Source organism: Spermophilus citellus (assembly GCF_964194105.1).
Source record: "Spermophilus citellus genome assembly, chromosome: 12".
Lineage (NCBI taxonomy): Eukaryota > Metazoa > Chordata > Mammalia > Rodentia > Sciuridae > Spermophilus > Spermophilus citellus.
Genome location: NC_138198.1, coordinates 37,090,768 through 37,113,576, shown reverse-complemented (window position 1 = coordinate 37,113,576; position 22,809 = coordinate 37,090,768).

The window sequence follows — 22,809 nt, the reverse complement described above, 5'->3', positions numbered from 1 at the left end:
GAATGAGAAAGAGGACAAATAATACTTCCTAATGCACATTATTTTCTTCTTAGTGAGAAGTTACTCACACTCAATGGGTTGTTTTTGTAGAGTCAGCAACAGTGTCAAAAATAATTCCGAGTGTAGCGTGGTGGCACATGCCTGTAATCCTAGTGGCTTAGGATGCTGAGGTAGGAGGATCATGAGTTCAAAGCAAGCCTCAGAAAATTAGCAAGGCCCTTAGCAACCCTGTGAGACCCTGTCTCTAAATGAAATATTACAGAAGACTGGGGATGTGGCTTAGAGGTTAAGCACCCCTGGGTTCAATTCTTGGTACTACTACTACTATTACTAATAGTAATGGTTCCCAACTTTTTGTTTACTCTCAGACTGACAGGAATGCTTCACATTTCTCCCATTTCCTCCTCTTAGGCATTGTGTCATGAAAATGGCAAGAGAATATGGGAAAGGAGGTGAGAAGGCCTCTACACCTGAGTTGTTTCCTAAGTTTCCATCATCATCTGTCAAAGACTGAGAATGACAGCTCAGGCAACAGAGTCTTGGTGTAATGCTATCCTCATCTCAACAACTACTCATCATGACAGAAAGGAAAAATTGTGAAGTCTACGGTTAGTTGTTGAGATATTTAAGTGCTCATTTGTCTCCTTTTAAAAATTTGTCTTATCAAGGATGCTTGTCATTTGGGCACGGACACCTGCAGGCAGTGAGAGGGTGAGACATAGCATGGGATTCTTTTTGCAGAGAAGAGTACTCGGAGTGGCAGAGGATGAGGGACGTGGGAGGAGAAAACAGCAAGTGAACACAGGATCCAAAATAAGCACCATCCCCAAATCATAGTACAGCTTAATCCCTCAGTGTCAGAGACTCTGGCAAAGGGACTGAAGTGTCCCAGAGGGAAAGCACAATACAGTATGAGGCAGGCAAAACTAGAAAGGAGATTGAAAAGTGAACAGCTGTCACTGTTAGCCAGTGACAGGAAACAAGATGCAAAGCTCTGAATAAAGAGAAAATGAGATGGCTGGTCAACAACAGGACAAATCCTCTAAGAAATGAGACCCAGGGAGCAAAAGAAAGCCCAGTACTTGAAAGTAGGTGTGCAAGTGTGATTGTGATGTAAGCACCCATGTAAGAAATGGAGCTGTCTGAGGGCTTTCTGTAAGATGTTACCTGCTACACTCTCTGTAAGATGTGAGGGTGCTGATATGAGCAAGGGCTCATTGCCTGCATATGCATAGAAACCACTGCTACGGCGGCACCATGTTTTAGCAAAAAAGAAAGAAATTTATTGAAGTCCTGCAGACAAGGAGGCAGGAAACATGCTCAGATTTGCCCTTCCAATAGATTGGTAGCTACAGAATCTGCGGGAAGGGAGAGAGAGAGGAATAGAATGGCTGATTGTATGGCCAGAAGGGGAAGTTTTAGAGTTCCTTTGTGCTGACTTAGATGGTTAACACACCCTTTGCAGGTTGCATGTTCCTTTTCCTGAGAAGTTATCTTTTGCTGCATGGGATGTTCTGAGTTTCTGTTGTTTAACTGGTCAGGGGAGCGACTTCTGCATATGCTCAGCTGGGAGTAACTGCTTTTTAACTGGTCTCCGGCAGATTTTTTTTTCCTGCAAAACCATCTTAAAGAGTTTTGTTGTTAGGCTAATTTATAACTAGTTTCTATCCAGTTTCAGTACCCACTGGCCCTGGAGAGTGGCATATGGACAGTTACAAGATACCAGACCATGTTGTGTGGTCTGACATGTTAAGGAAACCAAGAAGGAATTGCTGAATTAAAGCAAGGAGACCACAACAGGATCCAGCAAATCTGAAGACAAGGATACAAAGGTAGAATGAATTAGTTTTACAAGTGAAACAATGAAGTGAGACAGAATAAGTTTTTAAAGATCAAATCAGAGGAGATGTCTCTGTTCTTAAAATCAGAAGGGGGCACCCTTTTATTTCTTTTGTAGGGTAATGGAACTCTCCAGCTCAGGGTGAAACTAAAGGAATTGTTTGTGACTAGAGAGCAGCTGCTTTGTGCCAGGAGAGGTCCTGAGGGTCACAGTTTCAGGCAAGAGGAAAGAGGGGGCATAATGGCAGAGAGGAAACAGATGTGACTAAAAACTAATGGAGCGTGATATTCCTCTATCCCTTAGATGCCTAATTACCCTAAGTTGTCCTTAACCTCCCAGTCCTAGAACCAGTGCCTCAGAGAGAAATCTGGACAGGGGGCCCAAGGCTCCATTCTTCCCTGACATGACATTCAGAGCAACAGCTATACTCCGAGGCACATTTTAGCAAATGGAACAATGACACATGACATGGCTGGGTATGAGGTTAACATTTATAAGCCACATTGTGAATTTTAAGTTACTCTTTGAATGTATTATTTCCATCTGATAATTCTTCTGAGGTGTCAGGCACTCATATTCCATTTCCCAGGAAGATGCAGGAAGATAACATTTGGGAATCTCTCCCAAATATTTGAGACCCTGGCCCTTTCTACAGGCTGTAAGAAACTGTTCCAAGTCTGACAGATGTGACAACCTCTAAGACATCCCCCGCCTCTTTGCCAACTCCCATCATGGAGGCACTGGTGTGGTCAAGCCATCAGAACTCTCACCATATGCTGAAAACAGCTCCCAGGTACCAAAAGCCCACACTAGTTGTGGGAACTGAAAAAGGAAGCCAAAAATCAAGGTGAACTCACAGATCTGCAAAGCAGAAAGCTGAGAAAGATAAATCGGGTCTTTCTAGCACTATGAAAAAATGTAATTCTGCTTGTTTTACTTCAGGTTCTTTGAAACCAGATGTTCTATAGGAGATGCCCTCAACAAGCCTTAATGGAAGACTGCCAAATGCAATTGTTTGTTTCATAAGAGAAAATAATTCCAGTGTTCCCAAGTACCAGAATCAGCTTACGAAAACCAAGAGGAAAGAAAAGACTTTTTTCTTTTTTTTTTTATTAGTTGCTCATGACAATACAATGATCTTGACATATCATAAATTTGAATCAAATGGGGTATAATTTCTCATTTTTCCCAGTATACAGGTTGCAGAATCTTTATTTGAAGTGTTAAAAAAGTTTCCTGAACAGAGCTTCTTAGATTTCAATGTGTATCCTCATCACCTTGGGCCTTTTTCAAATGCAGGTTCAAATTCTGCAGTACAAGGCAGATAGAGGATGGGCCAGGATGCAGCATTTCAACAAGTTTCCAAGTGATGCCAGAGCTGCTGGTTCCCTGATTCCATGCTGAGTAGCAAAGTAGCAGATATCTAGGATTGTGATTGAAAAATAACTATCATAGAGTGTACGCACAGATGAGAGATTAGAAAAAAAAGAATAGCATCATATAAAAAGAGAGATTCTTGATACCAAAATAGGTCTTGAAAGTGCTTGATGAGTGACGCTTCTTCTTACAAGTATTTCTACTTCATTAGCAAGGTCAAGACACACATACTTCCTACACATACACTCACAACATATAAAGGGTGTAGAGTCAGAAGCTCTGGGTAAGGAGGGTAATTTAGTACCATACACTGAACTACCTTTTTCCTCAGCATCTTCTTCTGATTAAGAGACAAAATAGTAAAATTGTTGTTTACATTAAAATAACAAACATATGTGGCCATCACATGTTACCAAGTTCTTAATAAATGGCAACCTGTGTCCATAATGGTAGCAGTGTTACCAATGGACTCCAAAATAGTTTCTCATGTAAAATCTCCATGATTATTTTTGATCTTAAAACTTCTAGATTAAGGGTTGGGGTTGTAGCTCAGTGGTAGGGTGCTTGCCTAGCATTAGTGAGGCACTGGGTTTAATTTTAATTCTCTGCACCACATATAAATCAGTATAATAAAGATCCAGCAACAACTAAAAAATTTTAATATTTATTTTTTAGTTTTAGGTGGACACAATATCTTTATTTTATCTTTATATGGTGTTGAGGATCAAACCCAGTGCCTCGAGTATGCCAGGCAAGTGCGCTACCACTTGAGCCACATCCCCAGCCCTAAAAAAATTTAAAAAAACTTGCTGATTAAAAATTATTTTCTTTAAGCATTTTGAAGAACATAGAAAAGGATAGCAAGTAAAATCTTTAGATGCATACGTAATCCAATTACAAAGAGACATGTACCTTTAATACTCACTTTTATGAACATGATATTTAATTCAGATGACATTATATATATTAGGAGGTGTGTGTGTGTGTGTGTGTGTGTGTGTGTGTGTGTGTGTACGCCTCTATGGTTTGACTGTGTATTTCCATTCAAAATTCATATGTAGAAATTAAACCCTATGGTGATATTATTGAGATATGTAGAATTTAGAAGGTGGTCTAAGTCTTAAAGGTTCTTCTTTGATAAAAGGGCGAGTGCCTTTTCACTTTCTGCTCCTTATACCTTGTGAGAACACAACATTTTTCCTTTTGTTTCTCCTGCCATGTGAGGATATAGCAAGATGTCACAAGTTGTCAACAGACCAAATATGCTTTTACCTTGACATGGACTTCCCAGCATCCAGAACTGTGAAAAATAAATTTCTGTTCTTTATAACTTACCCTGCTGAAGGTGTTTTGTTATAGCAGGGGAAACAGACTAAGATAATGTGTATTCAAAATTCAGATTATAACATATATCTTAACAGTCACAGAAATATATAGTAAAAACCTTTCCTACTAAAAAATAAGCATCTATACCATCAGTTTTAATTAGTCCATTAACTTCTTATGTCATAATTTAAGCATTCACTGTTTTCCCCCTTTTTTGGTAACAAGAATTGAATCTGCGTATGCTATAACCATTGAGAAACCTCCCCAGTCCTTTTTTTTTTAATTTTGAGACAAGATCTCAATAAGTTGTTTAGGGCCTTGCTAAATTCCTGAGGCTGTCTATGAATTTGAATTCCTTCACCCTTTCAAGTTCCTCGAATGTGCACCCCCACACCTGGCTCACTTATTACTTTTACCAGATGTTCAAGCTTGTGTTCTTTTATATTGTTAAGTATTAAAAGAGCATTAAAATTATCACTTTAAAAAATGTTTAGTTATAAGTGGACACTACCTTTATTTTATCATTCACATTTTTGTGGTGCTAGACAAGTGCTCTACCACTGAACTACAACTTCATCCCAACATTATAAGGAAGATGTCAACTTGATAGGGGTGAGATTCAGGATCTTTAATTGACAGATAGGTTTTACAAGATCTCTTTTCACATCAGAAAAAGGAATGTCTTAAATTTAATGGTAAAATGAATAAGGCTTATACAACCCAGAGTGTATAATGTGATAAGCAAAGCTGTGGTATAGGGAGATCACTGCTCAGATTCTATTCCAGGAGTTAAGGCTTGGCCATTCCAACTGGGACAGAGAGATAAGGATTTTTGAAACTGCTAGAGAAGTCACCATTAACCTTGCAGTCATTAGTAATGACCACACAAAGTGAAAAAAAAGATAATACTTCTGAAATATCATGGAAGAGGGAAAAACCAGTTTGTTTGATGGTTGGTTTGTTTTTTTGAAATAGATGTCAGAATAAATTGGAAAATGTAAGGCTATGAGAAAAGGAGATATTTTAATATCCCATCTCATTTATTATCCCTTTATCGTTTTTTGCTTTCAAGAATCCTTTACTGTTTTTCTTTTTCATATTCTAGACATTGCGATTTGAGATTTTTAGTAATTTAAAATAAAACATAATGTTTTGGGTTGAAAAAAAAAGATTGATCTGTGCATAGCAAACCCTCAAATGGCTATTGTTGTCATTATTATTCTAGGGATTATGGATCTTTGTAGAAAAAGAGATTATTTTTAATCTAAGGTAAAAGAGTGGTAGAGAAGGAAACAGGCAGTTCTTGTGGAACTGTTGTTTGAGTCGTACTTCCAAAGAAGGGAACAGCTTGCCTCTACATGTCATCCATTTTCACTGAATAGCATCATAGGCTTTTTCTAGTGATTTGTCCAAACCCTGAACTGGTGGGTCAGACAAGCTCACTGCTTTTCTGTACTTAGTGTCACTTAGGTCAGGCTTCATCTTATTTGACCTAGCCTACTGGTAATTTATTCCTTGAAATGAACAGGGAGTGGATGATACACCCAGTTGAGACAATCAACAATAAGCACTACTCCTGCCCTACATCTTAAATGGACACATTTTAATGAAGAGAAATTAAGAAGATTCAGGTGGCATAAAATGAAAACCCAATCAAATAAGAATTATGCCCAGGCAAAAATGTCTTGCATCATGGTCTTTTATAGGCAGTTGGTGACTAACTGGGAGAGACTGAAAGCATCACACGCCATATGGTGAGATAAATATGGCTTATTTTTAAAATTGCATTTGTGTCACACAATTAAACATTAAAGCTACGCATTCCTAAAGATTCAGCTGCAAAACTTGAAGTTTTTGCAAGTTTCACTGTTACCACTTTGGAGATTTTTGGAGACATAAAATCTATCATTAGAAATAGAATATCTAAGTCACAGGAAACTATTTTTAAAAAGGTTTAAAATGAAAAAAAAAACTGCAATTCAATTCACAGAGCAGAGAAGCTCAAATAATAACCAATATTCAATCCAAGTTACACCCTTCCAAAGAACAGAAGGCATCCATGATGATATCTCTCTGGAGCCTAGCAAAGGAAATAAGAGCTCAGGGAGCTGACATGTCCCCAGAGGGAGCATGCAGGAACTGAACTGCTGCAAGGCCAAACCCCATATTCAGAGCATAGCAGAGAAGTTTCAGCAGAATCGAGGTCAAGCAGGTGTCTTTTGACATTATTTTGTTGCTGAGGCAAAACCAAGATTGGTTAAATCAGTGCAATGAATCTGGCTTCTCATAGAAATCCTGACAGACTTACAAACCAAATAAGAATATTAGAGTCTGGTTTCTATACCCCTCTCTGATTGACTTTGGAAAAGAAAAAGCAAATAATTTTTTTTTTAATTTTGAGAAAAAAATTTCGTCTTCTGTTTCTTTATTTCATATTCAGAAATGGAAAACAACTGAGAACAACAACAACAACAACAAACCCCACCATTTAACAAACAGTACTAAAGCAGAAAGAGTCCTACCTGCTTACAAAGAAGGACACCATGTCCTGGTCTTCCTACTCCCATGTGTAGAGTGTGTAGAGGCCAGGAGTAAAGTCACAATATTAAAATTGTTTTGACAATTTATTTTTTTTGAGTTTTTTTTTTAATAAAAGTGAATTATCCGATTTCAAGAATTGCATATAATTGTGAGACGGTACTTTTCCTTTTTTGTGGGGGGGGTAGGAAAAAAAGAAACAGTGGCAATAATAATTTGGTATTGTTAGTATCCTTTTTGAAAAAAATAGAAGTAGGTGACTAGAGTCAGTTAACAATTCTTTTCATGTTATTCACCTGTGAAATCGAAAAGCCTAGAAAGTACTTGCCTGGACTGTTGGTTTTCTTTTTTTTTTCTTTTTTATTGGATGTTCACAACATTACAAAGCTCTTGACAAATCATATTTCATACACTAGAATCAAGTGGGTTATGAACTCCCATTTTTACCCCAAATACAGATTGCAGAATCACATCGGTTACACATCACATTTTTACATACTGCCATATTAGTAATTGTTGTATTCTGCTACCTTTCCTATCCTCTACTATCCCCCCTCCCCTCCCCTCCCATCTTCTCTCTCTACCCCATCTACTGTAATTCATTTTAATCAGTTAACAAGTACACGGAGGTCTGATGATAGTGTTGAGGACATAGTGATATATATGTTGTCTTCTTTATGATTATTATAATTATATTTTGTTTTACTTGTGTAGAATGGAGATGTTTAAATTAATAGGCAATTCCAATAACATTGAATAATACCTTCAATTGGATTAACATTTAATTTGTTCTAATTGCCATATGTAAACTGCTGTATTTATTTTCCACAATAATCTCATGGTGGGTATTATTGTTATTCCAATTTTATAGTTTGAAAATTTAAGTCTTAGAAAGATTAAGTGAATTCCTCAGGAGATCACAGAGCTGAAAAAAATGGCTGCCTCAGCATTTTATCCAGGCAATTTGATTGAAGCAGCTGCTCTTAGTAACTAAACTAAAAGTCTAAAACAAACAAACTAATGAAACAGGATCTATAATGGCCAAAATCAAAACATAAATTAAGTGTGATCTATATATTACACTACTGCATGGGATAATAGAGACCATGTCATATGGGGCACACTAATGACATATAAATGTGGAAAATACATGCATAATATACAGAGTTCAATATTTCTTGGTAATAAAACAATAATTAACATTATCAATAGGACCTCAGAGAGTCTTCTGTACTCTAAGATTTCAGCACTGTTCCTGTGGGGAATCAGCTGTTTCAATCTCAGCTGTTGTCTTCCAAGGTGTGTGTCTATGTGTAACCTCAGGCTTTTATACTTGCAAAAGGTAGGGGCAGAGATATGTTGATGTTCAGATAAATGGATATGGATGCCAAATGATGTCTCCTACTCTTCGAATGAAGAACCAGTATGTATGATTGAAATATCTTCACTGACATTGTGCTGATGTAATAGATTCCAAATAACCCTAACCATCCACCAAAGCATCTTTCGTCTTCTTCCTTGAAGTCACATAGCAAGAATGTTAAATTGATCTTCATAGCCTCTCTAGAGATTTCAAATGTTTTCTTTAGGTTGAAACTCTTCCTTGTATCTGCCATCTATAACTCAACTCTGAAAGAGCATACCCTTTCCTCTTAGATGATAAAACATTGCCAGTACATTGATAACCTTACTAACTCTACCTAGAAAGAAAAGCTACATACTTCATCCCTAAATTATCACCATTTACAGCTGACTTAGAAGGCTTGCTCAGTCCCCATATATTTCATTACTTTCAGACACGTAAGAATTCACCAAGTCTTCTCATCTCCATTCATATCTTGTATTTGGCCTTGCAGTATCTAAAAATCTTACTTGTGGCTTGTTTTAACCTTTATGTACTGTGAACCTATATGTAGAACATGTGTTATGTTAACCAGTATTTATTTCTGTGGGTGATCTCTTCCCAGTTGCTCTTAACCCAGTGTTCAGGCTGCCTAGGTTATACCAGACCTTCCTTCAGCATGACTAAACTGTGAACAGCTTTGTATAATTTTGACTTCCCTTCCAGAAATAGATATGGCATATAATGACAAGAGGTCAGAGACAGAGAAATTATCTGTGTTTCAGGAAGAATTAAAAACCATACTGAGAAAAAAAAAAACATACTGGAGAAACAGAGCTTGATAACAAGTTGGAAGGGGATTCCATAATTTTGGATAGCTAATACACCACTAGGATCTCTTAGGAACTCTAATTCCACCACTGATTTAAATGGTACTATGATAACAATCTGACTCTTTGAGATGACAGCAGCATAAGTCTACTTTCATCTAGAAGGCAACAGCTTCAATTTAATGTGCTCTGGTAAAATTTAATGTAAGAAAGTTGGATAAGTGGAGCTACCCAGCAGGACTCCAGATAGAAACTATAACAAACTGGAAATAAAAATAAATAAATCAGAAACAAGTGCTGAAAAGCAAGGAGAGATTGCCTCAGGGCTGGTCTAACTGTCTTGTCAATGACTGGAACCTTGATGTAATGTATGAAAGACAAGATTTACTGAGCAACAGAGTTATTACTTTTTTAGGATTGTGTATGTAAATAGTGGACTCTGATGGAATCTGACATTGCAGAAGTTTAAAATGCAGCATATGCTCAATTCTGAGTCCCTAGCACCAAAGGATGTCCTCTGTGTAAAATGCTAAGAGCATCAAACTTTGGGCAAACTCCATGACAGAATGGATAGGGAGCTATATTTCCTGACTTACCCCTTTAATACTCATCACTCTGGTTCCAAATAAAGTCAACCTTGAAAGTTTTCATTCTCATCAATCCTTAAAAATCAAACCAGACTCAGAAGGGTAGCTACTTTTCTCCCCCTTTTTCCTCTAGTCCATATCAAAACTTAAAATAAAAAGAAAAAAATAATTACATATTTCATTATATAAAATAAGCACAGAAAGATCTAAAATTTTGGAGGTTTCTGTAAAACCTTATACCTATAAATAGAGCATGTTTTAGCTATAAATAGAGTAAATCTGTTGTTCATTTGTTTTAAAATCCAGGACCCCATCCATTCTTTCCAACCCTTGAGTTTAAAACAATGGAGATAAATTATAACAGGATAATATACACACATGCTGTTGGGATTCAGCTGTCATCATGTGGCTTCCTGGGTCTTTTCAATTCAAATCTAAAAGCTGGCATTACAAAATCTAAATTCTCAAGGGTGTAAAGATACTTCTTCCTATTTCTGTAGATGGCCAATGGCCTGTGAGACCTAAGGATAAGCTGGTCTGCCAGTGCAAAGGTGCTACTAGGAATCATAGATTTGTTCATAATCAGAGTATGAAGAGGCCTTATAAAACAATGCCACTTAAAGGAATCCCATGGTATCCACATCAGAATCCAGAGAGGGCAAAATGAATATTTTCAGACTCCATCCAAAACCTGAATCAAAATCTCTAAAAAAATAATTGTAGGCATCCACATTTGAAAATATTCCTCATTAACGTTTAATAGGGGAAAGCTTCAAGGCATTGTTATAAGTCATGTCACTGTACAGATGACTTCTATGCAATATGTGTGAAAATGTAAATGAGCACAAAGATATATATATATATATACATATATATTGATATATATACATATATATATGTACATATATATAAATATATAAACAAACATAAGAATATATGCATTTTTCCTTTTAAATGAAACAATGCAACAATTTTAAAAGTTATAGCTATGAAAATTTCTGTGTAACATCTGTTTAATGTGCTCTGCATTATTCTGGTCTGGTGGTTTTATCAATTATTAATAACTTCCCAACCCTTAATCCTAAAATGAAAGTACAAGAGATGCGATTTCTATAGCCAGCTTTACTATTCACTTTTTGAATGACAACAGATCTCAGTGTCCTCATTTTTAAATGAGAGATTGGCTATCTTCAAGAACCATTTTGGTTTTAAAATTGAATAACTGTATTTAATGCTGACTTAAAATCTGAGGAACTATATGGTTAAGAGACAGATTGTAATACAAATAGCAGCTATCCACTCATGTGCACTCATCAGACCACTAAGAAAATGTTGCAATTTCCTCTACCTAATTAGTCTTCTAATTCTCTTAAAATTGCATTTGATATGATTTCCAAAGGGCACTAACACATGTGTTACCAATAGCTCCAAGTGTATGGTCTCTTACATACCAGGAAGGGAAAAGTGTCCCATCTATTATACTAAGATCATAAATTTTATAAAAACAGAAGTTTAATACTTATGTGATTGATTCTGATTCTAGGAGAGGAGACTATATTAAATTCAGAGACATGGACAACACATATATCAAGTGTTTGAGAACCTAATCGGGTGCAGTAGTCATGGAAGGTAAGTTATAGAGACTGATAGAATAACACAGAGTTGAGCGATTGTTTGTTCCTCCATAAAGCTGAGGCATTCTCAAGAGCTGCATAAGCATGCTAAGGAAGTCCATTAGCCTACCACAAAGGAAACACATTGGAATAGATTCTCTTCTAAAATTGTTTATATGGAAGCTTAGGAGAATTGAATTGTTCCTCATGGTAGTTGTTCTCAGCAAGTTAATAAATTGGAATGAAGATATATATTAGACATTTAATGCATTTTCCCATCTACATTTATGTTTGACAACCAACAGGTTTTCTCTTTTTTTAGATGTGTTAAGAGTGAGAATGGATTGAACTATAATATATTTGACACAGAAGTCAGAAACATGGTAGAAAAGTCAATACCAAGAGCACCAGGCATTTCATGATGATAAGAAGCCAGATCAGGAATATGAGTCACAGGAATATGCAGGTCAATTTATTGTTAAGGAATGAATCTGGACAAAATTTCCTGTGTACATACATTCATACAGCACAGTGCATACCAACATCAATTAGCTCCACAAGACACTAATTAAAAAAAAAACTATAAATAAATTACAGAAAGATCAGTAAAGTAGATCAAGGGGAACAGGATAAGGGAGCAGGGGGAAGGGCAAATTATCTGGATTGGATTAGAGAAAATTATATTCCATGTTTTTGTGATTATATCAAAATATATCCTAATATATAAAACTGAAAGAATGAAAAAATAAAAAGAAAATAAAGAGAACACAGATCCTCTTTTCTGAAGAAATGTTGTTTTTGAAATGGGAACAAAAAGTAATGGCAGAAATATTTGTGATATTCCAGGTGCTCTTAGATGTATAATATAATTTTCTATCTCTGTTGGTAAATTTAAGGTGTGTTCAAATGCATGGGCTGGTCAGATACTGTCATCTCAAGACATAGGACAAGATTGGTTTTTTATGAAAGTAACTAAATAGGGGCCTCTGGTTATGTTTGTTTAGCACCTGTTCTCCTGCCTCAGCATAAAAGCAGCTGGAAGCTGTTTTTTTTTTTTTTGTTGTTGTTGTTGTTGTTGTTGTTGCTGTTTCGTTTTGTTTTGTAAGCTTTTGTTATTTATTGTCCAAATGCTTTTCATGAATTTCCAGAAGCAGAAAAATTCAGACCGGTGCACATCAGGGTAGTATATTTGGACTAAAGAAAAATGCCCCCTCTAAGTAAGTTCCCAGTTATTCTCCTTTCTAGTATGCATCTTCCAGGTGCTCTGAGCTGAAGTCTTCTACTGACTGCTCCTCCATTTAAAGATGTTCAGTGAGCGACTCCAACTCGACATGTCCAAAAAGTTAACACATCCTAATGTGTTCAGGTCCCAACCCTACCTGCCTCATCTTGTGTCCACACGTGTGTCAGCATCAAGTGTAATTGCAGCATTACTGTTCTTTGGGGAAGAAGTGCTGCCCTTCTTTATAAAAAAAATACTCCAAGGCTACATTGGTGTCCTTACTGGGATTTTGTGCCTAAGGAATTCATTTGGAATATTAAGTGGCCTACAGCCCTGGAACTGAATGAGGTCTCACTGGCAGATATTCAGGTGAAACAATGAGTTGAAATTTTTTTTCTGTAAAACTTTTTAAAATGCTGATAACCTGGCTTACATCCCAATAATATTGTGCAGTGAACCTGACATCTAGGATAGGATTCATAGGATCTGGTTGCTGTTGGATGCTCAAAGAGTGGCTGCAGCCACCAAGGCAAGGGCTGGAGGGTTTAAGAGGAAGCTCAATGCTTACCGTGTGCTGAGTACTATGCTAACCCTCTAAGTGCCTAATACTACTTTCACAGCATCTTGTGAATGTAGGTATTATTGATTTCTCTGAATATACTGGAAAAGAATAACAAATGGCGTATCATATTTCCAAAATCTTATAGTAAGTGATTTGGACCAGAGTTTCCACTAACTTGCAGCCCAGCTAACAAAATTCTTTCAAACTAAGCCAAAACTCTTAATTCTGGCTCTACTCATAATCCACAGGCTCATTGGGTACTAAAATAACCTAATGTCTTCAGATGATTTTCAACAGGCAAAAAGCTACCAGCAAACTCAAGAAACATACAAATAGATGACTACTCTGCATTTTTGCTCAGCTGCATACTGGAGTCCAGGTTTTAGAACAATAAAAAATTAAACAAAAATACTAATGTTATTGGTTTTCTTATAAAAAATCAAAGAGCAGGAAAAAATAGGCGTGTTTATTTAGTATGAACTAGGCACTAGGGGAGGTACCATGCAGGCACTAGTGGGGGTACCATGGGTTTATTGGGAAAGATCCCACATTTCATTTTCCTTTGAAGCATAGAGCATATATAAAGAAGCTCGTATCCATAGATAATTGCAGTGCAATGACAATATATGAACACTGAGTAATAAAAAAGGCACAATAAGTGATCAGCTCAAAATATAATTAATCAGCTGGAGAAGACACAAAGATGTCAGAAAATTCCTTGTAAAAGAAAAAGATCAAATTTTGAAAAATGACCTGCTGTGATCCCAAAGTGGGTGATTCTATTGGGGAAAGAAGAAAACAGGGTCTGTGCCTATTTGGAAGCAGTGCTTATCATTACTTGACAATAGTGATACACACAACTGCAGGACAGGAAATAAGCTGGTTTGTATGCTTATATTTCAGTTAGGAATTCTATTTTCCAGGGTACAGGTTACAAACATACAGCTTTTGTCTTGCTGATGAATACCTTTGGCTCAGGCAGAATGTGTTTAGATTTGCTGACTTCCTAGCACTCTGTAGACTTTATTGCTCTCTACTGTGTTGTCTTAGGCACTCTTCAGGCTCCCATTGTTGACAAGTTTGGCTCACAACAGCATTTTGAGCATACAGTGCTATTATAAGACATGGTGATCCATCAAACATTTTGATAGAGATGAAAGTGTAAACATGTACTTGTAAACTTTTATACAGAAGAAAGTGTAAACATGTATTAAAATAAGCAGGAGAAGTTTAAGTTTCCAAAAGATGCACAATATTTACCAGAGGCAGAATGGCAAAAGAGACAGATAAAAGAAAAAAAATCTATAGTAGAGTGGACAGTTATAAGGATTAATCAGATGTTAATAATTTTTGTAGGGGCTGGGGATGTGGCTCAAGCGGTAGCGCGCTCGCCTGGCATGCATGCGGCCCGGGGTTCAATCCTTAGCACCACACATACAAACTAAGATGTTGTGTCCGCCGAAAACTGAAAAATAAATATTGAATAAATAATTTTTGTAGGAATGGTAAAAATTGTAAAATTTCAAATTCTAAATTCATATGAACCTATAGAATAACATAAAGGAAAGGAAAAGCTATACCTATAAGAAATATTTGATTGTCATTAGTTGTTGGTAAAGGGTTAACTGGGCACAGTGAATGCAATTAAACAATTCAATATATTTGAAATTGTGCCATGGAGACTGATAGATGAAACATTGTTAAACCAAAAGTACCAATTAATTACTTTATTGGACCATTAAACATCTGGCTTGCCTTTGTTACTCAATAAACTTAAACAGTTCATTAAAAACCAATGAAACATGACAGAAAAAAAATTAGAGGCTTTGTTTTCCCATTTCCTTTCAGTTTACCTATGGATTAGAGGATTTTATTTTATTTTGAACTTCTACCTCCAAAAGTCAAATAAAAGTCAGAAACTTTGATGAGTGATGGGAAATTCCCCACCCCTAATCAAAATCAGAAGTTGGAAACTTACAACTCTTTAGTGATTGCAAATAAACCAAGTTGCAGAAGTAAGTAGAGAAGAAAAACCATTTTATAATATATACTACTAGCCTTTCTAGAATTTATTTATAGCACCAATGGTGACATCTTTTGATAAAAATTACTGTAAGATTACTGTTTAATAATCATAAGAGGATCAATGAGCAGGAGTCTGAATTCATATTAAAGTATGTATATGTATATACACACACACACACACACACACACACATACATATATATGTATGCATAAATACATTAAATATATATGATGGAAAATGTATGGATTTATTTACATTGTATATATGTATACATGTACAATGTAAATAAATCCATACATTTCCCAACATACTATTCAATTACCTTAGCATTTCATTTGTTGTCACAGATATACCTATATAAATAGATATGTCTCTAAGTTTATTTTATTGTGCAAACTGTTTCTAAATTTTTATTTCTGTATAAGATTATTGATGAATAAATAGGATTTTACTCATTTATTATTGAATCAAACAACTTTATTATAAATGAACATTGTTCAATTTTTTTTTTTTTTGCAACTGTAAATCTACTCCAGTGAAAATTCTTACCAAATATCACTGTGGTCTTATTCAATTATGTCCTTTGGATGAATTCTGAGAAATAAAATTGCTTGGGAACTTATAAGCCCCCAAGGGCTTGGTGCGCATTGCTAAACTGGAAAGCATTAACTGAATTCAATTAATTAAATTAGTAAAAGAATTAATTAATTACTAATTTAAAATCCCTCCCATGAGGATGTTGCTTCCACCACCAGATAGAAAAAGCAGTGGCATAGATTCCAACATAGATCTCCAAATCTACATATGGAAAATGAATTAAATTGTAAAACCAAAGAAAGGTAGACAACATTTATAATAGAACCATGTGGCAAATCATACTCACAAACCTAACATTACAAGCACAGAAAGACAGACTTCCAATAGCTGCAAGACCTACCTAGTGTCAGTGGAAAAAAACAAAAGAAGTAGCTTTCAAACATGATTAGTCTATTATGAATTAGATACTTGAAATAGCCTATATCTTCTTACCAGATAGCATGAATGACAAATATAAGATCAATATCTGAAATTGGGAGTGTTTTGGGGATTGAGTATAAGGAGGAAGTTGTAAGGACTTAATTCTGTACCAGTTTTCCTCCTATGAACTTTCAAAACCAACTTGCAAGGGCCATCTCAAGAAAAAGACCCTAGAACACCACGTGGAGAAGACACCATCAATTATGGCACCAAAATTGAGCACAATGGGGATAGTACTAAAACCTAAGGAGAAAGCCCAGATAAAGTCGGGAAAGGAAGAAAGTTTGGACATTTCAGAAAGCATAATTTTGAGGTCTAGATGAAAAGAACAGAAGAGGGAGCTCTGTGAAATGAGAAAAGCTACCTTGAACCACACTTCATCTAAGAGATCAGGATAATGTTACAAAAGATGAGCAACAGAAAAGTATTCAGGTCAATTTCTACACTAAGTTAATAAAAGAAAGGTGAACACAGGAAGAAGAATAACATTCTTACATATATTGAAAGCACCCCAGAAATATACGTCAAGGAAAGATCAAAATTCTCACCTTGAAAGTGAGCTGATTATGTTAAGAAGCTTTTTAAAATCTCAAAGTCAGTAACAGAAGTCAGGAAGTAATTAGAAATAAACAAATTTGGTTGAGTGGATACCTAATTTGAAATAATACAAGAGTGGATGAACACAATGGAAAATCCTTAAAACTAAAAATGAAAGAGACACAAAAATTTGGGGAGGAAGTTGCAAATAGTGAAGTAAATATGCCCTCTGGATAATAGGAGTGACTGAAGAATAATAAAACAAAGAGAACCAAAGACTAAAAATTGTGATTCTCAGCAACAGTCCTGAAATTTAAAATCATATAGATTTGAAACTACATATTAAAGAGCATTGATATTATAAACTTGGAATGTAATAAAATTGCTAGCTTTTATAGAAAAAGGAAAAACCATTTGCTCCCCTCAGGAGGGAAAAAAATCAAGATATTTATAAAGGAAATAAAATTACATTATCATCTTGTGTTTCAACATCAATATGTGGACTGATATGGAAAACAGCATAATGTATTTATATAATCAACAGAGAAAATGTAACTCAAGGACTTTTATATCCAGCAAATCTGACTTTCAATTCTAACACATAAATTGTTATTAAATAACAGGCACACATGTGGTAATATTGTTACTATGACATCTTCTGATTTATTTACTAGACAATAAATTTAGGCTTCAGAAAACTAAAAAGACATTCATGAATAAGGACTGATAATGAACATTAAACTTACAGTTACTTGTAGAACTAAAAATAATAGGTCTAAAAGAGCAAACATTATATTATGGCTTATAATCAAATAATGTATATATTATACAAACATAAAATGGGAGAAGAATGTGCAAAATATAGGAAAATGGCTTTTCTTTTGCTTTTTTGTGGTACTGGTGATTGCACCCAGAGTTTGTACAGGGTAGGCATGCACTCTACTACTGAACAACATCACCAGCCATCATCATCATTAGTATTTTTATTATTGTTATTGTTATTATTATTTATTTATTTTGAAACAGGGTCTATTTAATTGCCCATGCTGGCCTCAAATTTGCTGTTCTCCTTCTGAGTTGTCAGTGGTGGAGGAAAGCTGCTCAGGAACTGGAAAACAGGAATCAAAAGGAATGTTCTGCTGACCTGGGACAAAATATAAACCCCAGAGACCTACTTCCTTCAGCCACACCCTATCTGACTGTAGGAACCACCCAGTTAATCCATATCATGGATTAATCCATTGATTTGGTTAACTTTCTTATAACTCAATCATTTCACCTCTGAACATTCTGACATTTTCTCACACATGAGATTAGTGGGGACAATCATATCAAATCATAATGCTGGCATTACAGGTATGTACCACCATATCTGGCACTAGGGAAACAACTTTAAACTTTTTTTGATGCTGGGTGTGGTGACTAAAGCCTGTAATTCCAGCGATTTGGGAGGCTGAGACAGGAGGGTCCCAAATTCAAGGCCAGCCTCAGCAATTTAGCAAGGCCCTAAGCAGCTTAGTGAGATCCTGACTAAAAAATAAAAAAATAAAAAAGGTTAGGGATTTCTCTCAGTGGTTAAACACCCCTGGATTCAATCCTTGGCACCAAAAAAAAAAAAATATTATTGATCTTGTGCCTGAACGATGTATTTTTTTTCTATGCATTTTTTTTTCTTTTCTGTGCTTCTGGGAATTGAACCTAGGACCTCACACAAGCTATGTGGGTGCTCTACCACTGAACTACATCCAAGCCCCTCAATTTTTATTTTTCATATACTTCATTAACCATTCAAAAATTTTACATTAAATATAGTTAGATCTATATATTAAAATCTACATATTAAAAGTTTCCATATTCAATATAGTTAAACTATATATTAAATATAACTAAATCTATATTTCTTTATCTTGTTTTTCTTTTATACACAGAAATTCTTCCTTTGTATCAGAATAATAGAAATGTTCCCCCACTCCCCCCGCCTTTTTTTTTTTTAGTTTTTATATGGTCAATTATTCATTCTTTTATCTGTAAGTCATCTATATTTCATTTCTATATAGGATTTAGGGTTCACAGCAACAGAATTATAATTTTGCAATGGTACAGTGAATTATTCCATCATAAGGTTTTGGAAAGTTCCTAATTTTCTCAATTATTTGAAAGATCCTTTATTATCAGAAATAATTTTCCTCTCAAATTTGAAGACCAAAATACATTTTTAGACTTTCAAAATTTCTAAAAAAAAATTATTTTTCTAAATATTGAATGAAATATGGTGCCTAGAAAATACAGAAGTTCCTTAGTGGAATTGAGTAACTAAATCTCAGGTGGAAATGATCTGTCCTTCTGGATGTCTCTGGTCTTCCAGTCTCCACTCCTCCAAGGTTACTCTTAATAACATCAAGTGGTGAGCTTTTAAAACTTAGGTAAATGTACATCTTAGAGCATGTACTCTTTTACACCATGACCATTTTGCTCAAACATATTTTTTTGAGATTCTTCTGTGTTTTGCAAGGCAATGACCTTGTTGGTATGCGTCCTAAAGTATTCATCTATTCTACTGTGGCCAATTTTTGTTGGTGCAAATAATGTTGCTTCACATGTCATTGTGGTAAATATATGCTCACATTATTTTTCATATATCTAGGGATGGAAATACTGAATCACATGGGAATTAAATACTTACTGTGTTTGGGTATATGATTGTCAAGCAGTTTCAGCAGTGGTTGACACTCATGCACCACAGTCTTACCAATATTGGTGTTTATAATTTTGTTTTAGATGTGTCATTTAGAGGTGTATTTTCTATGATAGGTGATGATGTTATGTGCCTTATAGACATTTTATCAGTTCATTATATATTTTGATAATCTCATTTGTGAATTGCCTCTAAATATTTTGGTTTTTTTACCCTACTTGGGTGGATATTTTTTAATTGATTTGCATGCATTTCCTGTGTACTTATCCTTTGTCAAACAACTTTAACTTGCAAATGCAGTCTTTAAAAAAATGAATCTTTTATTGATTTCCTCCCAGTATTTTAATGCTATTTTTAAGTGGCACCAGTTTTAAAATTCAATTTTCTGTTTGTTGATTTCCAGTAAAGTAAAAGAATATTAACTCGTTGTATTGACCATTTATCCAGCCATCTGGTGAATTCACTTAATAAGCCATAAGTCCTAACTATATATTCTTTTGAATTTGATTTATTCCTATTCATGTCATCTGCAAAAATTACAGTCTTGTGTCTTCCTTTTATGACATTTACCATTTTTTTCCTTTTTTAAGACACTATATGTATTAAGGAAATGCACTGTATTGTTGATATAACTTGTGATAGCAAAGGAAAAGCTTTCAATATGTTTTAATTAAATCAATCCTTATTATAGCAGGGAATTTCTCTTCAATTCCCAGCATATTTGCAGTTTTCATCATGAACAGAGTCTGTGATGATCACATGCTTTCTATTTTGTTTTGTTACCATAGCAAATATTATGATTAAGTTTTTCAAAATGTAAGCTCACGTTTCCTTCCTGAAAGGAATGATTTAATTCGTGATGTCCTTTAAAACAAAATCATGCTATAACTGATTTGCAAATATTTCCTTTACAAAACTTTTATTCAAGTTCATGAGCAATTGGACTATCATTTTCTTGTATTGCCTTTTCCAGGTATTATATTAAGGTATTCCTGGCCTGGTGAAATATATTGGGTTGTAGAATAGATTTAATGGTGGCCCCCAAAAGATACGGCCGTGTCCTAGTCACCCCAGAACTGTGAATATGACCTTATTTAGAAAAAGGGTCTTTGATTTTGTAACTAATTGAGATAAACCCATTCTAGATCCATGTGGACTCTTCATCCAGTAACACCTGTGTTTAGAGAAAGCCATGGGAGATCTGAGACAGAAGCAGAGAAGAAGACCCCATGTGAGGATAAGAGAAACATTCAAGTGTTGCTACAAATCAAGTCACTCCTAGAGCCAGTAGCGGGGAAAAAGCAAGGTAGAATTCTGCCTTACAGACTGCAGAGGGAGCATGGCCCAACCAGAACTTGATTTTGGAGTCATGGGCTCCATAAATATGAAAGAAGAGATTTGGGTTGTTTTCAGACATACAAAGTTGAGGCCTTTGGATTGGATAATCCTAGGAAACTATTATAGGGGAATGTTTAGAGCAGCTTTAGTCTTCACTTTCAGCACTTGAGAGACAAAGTGGATAGAAAAAAAAAAGAGGCCTGAAATGACAGAAAAAGGAAGGAAGTTTCAATGTGTGTCTATCCACATGTGAATACACAAATGTATTGAACTACCATGTTCTCTAAAATTAGAAAAAAAATTTTTCCAAATGTATGTAGAAATTCTTTAAAAAATAAAAATTCACCTTATTGTAAATTAAAGAAAATCAAATAAATTGCAATTCCCAGAAATAATGCAATGCAACATATTTCAAGACAACTCAGTGGAAAATATAGTACAAAGAGGAAACAAAGAAACCCTCTACATTTGAAATACGTATAAAAAACAAACCATAATGTTCAAAATCTTTATAAATTAGACTCTACAGCATTATGGAACAGATATTATATAATAAAGTATTTTTAGTCAGCTGTGCTGCATCAAAAACACTTGATCTCAGTGACTTAAAACAACAGATTCCTTAGAACTCTTGTTTCCTGCAGCTCTGCTCCAAGGTGTAGCCTTGCTCCCAGCTGTGCCTCTGTTGAGGCTGTAACCCACACATCCGTCCAGAAACCACAGTTCATATAGCAATAATAAGTCATGGACACAGACATGAACCTCTTGTAAAAAATGGGAGAGAGTGAAAATTACAATTTCCACAATACTTAAGGCAATGTGCAAATTAATAGATGAACAAAAAACGTGATAATATCAACAAATACAGAAAAATCATCTGATAAATTTAAACAAGTATTTGTAATTAAACAGTTAAAAAGGAACACGGGGAATTTTCACAATGTGCTACATGGTATCCATGAAAATTTTATAGCCAACAATTTGCATAGGATAAGATTGTAGACACCAGGAAGAAGACAAAAAGTCTACTGTAACTAATTCTCTAATTGTTGTACTGGATATCTCAGACAATAAGGAAGTGGATGAATTGGAAAGAAACAAAACTGTCTTCATTTTCAAACAATGTAGTCATCTATACATAAATTGTAGCATCAACTATATACTATTTCAGATATTAAAATACTTCATCAGGAATAGTAGATAAAAGATCAATATACAAAATCAACTGGAAATATATTATACCTCCCACTCACAATACCATAAAATCTACAATGGGTCTAGAAATATGTAACAAAAGTTTGTTGGAGCCTAACAGAAAAGAAATTTTTAAATATGAGGGAAAATGTTAAGCATAATCCAAAAGAACTTAGATTATAAAAACTGACTTTCTCTAGAGTATATAAGTATGTTTTACAAAGAAATAGTAATAAATACAGTATTGTATTCACTTAGTGATGAGAAAATAGCAAAAGAAACAATCGGGGAGCTCATAAACCCTCATGTATTTTAGAAGCTCACATAGGTTAGAACTATTATAATTCACCAGTGAGAAAGGGCTACTGGATTCAATGTTGGGAATACTGGTTTTCTAAGTGGAAAATTTAAAATTTAGATTCAGGCTGGGGAAGTAGCTTAATGGTAGAGTACTTCTCTAACACTTACCAGGTCTTGGATACCTTGTGCCCAACATTGCAAAAAAGAAAAAAAAAATAGATCCAGATTTCAAATAAGCATTAAATATATCCCAGATTGATTATTAACATGAAGGTGAAAAGATGCACATTAATATTTTGAAAGAGTTTGACATTAAATAGCTAATGTACATACACTATTTTTTCCCATAATAAACCTGAAGTCATTCAGTATTTTCAACCAATTCCTGAACAAGTTAAATACTTGGTGTGGAATACCAAGACAAATAACATTATTATTCCCTACAGGTTCTATTCTTATCTTAAA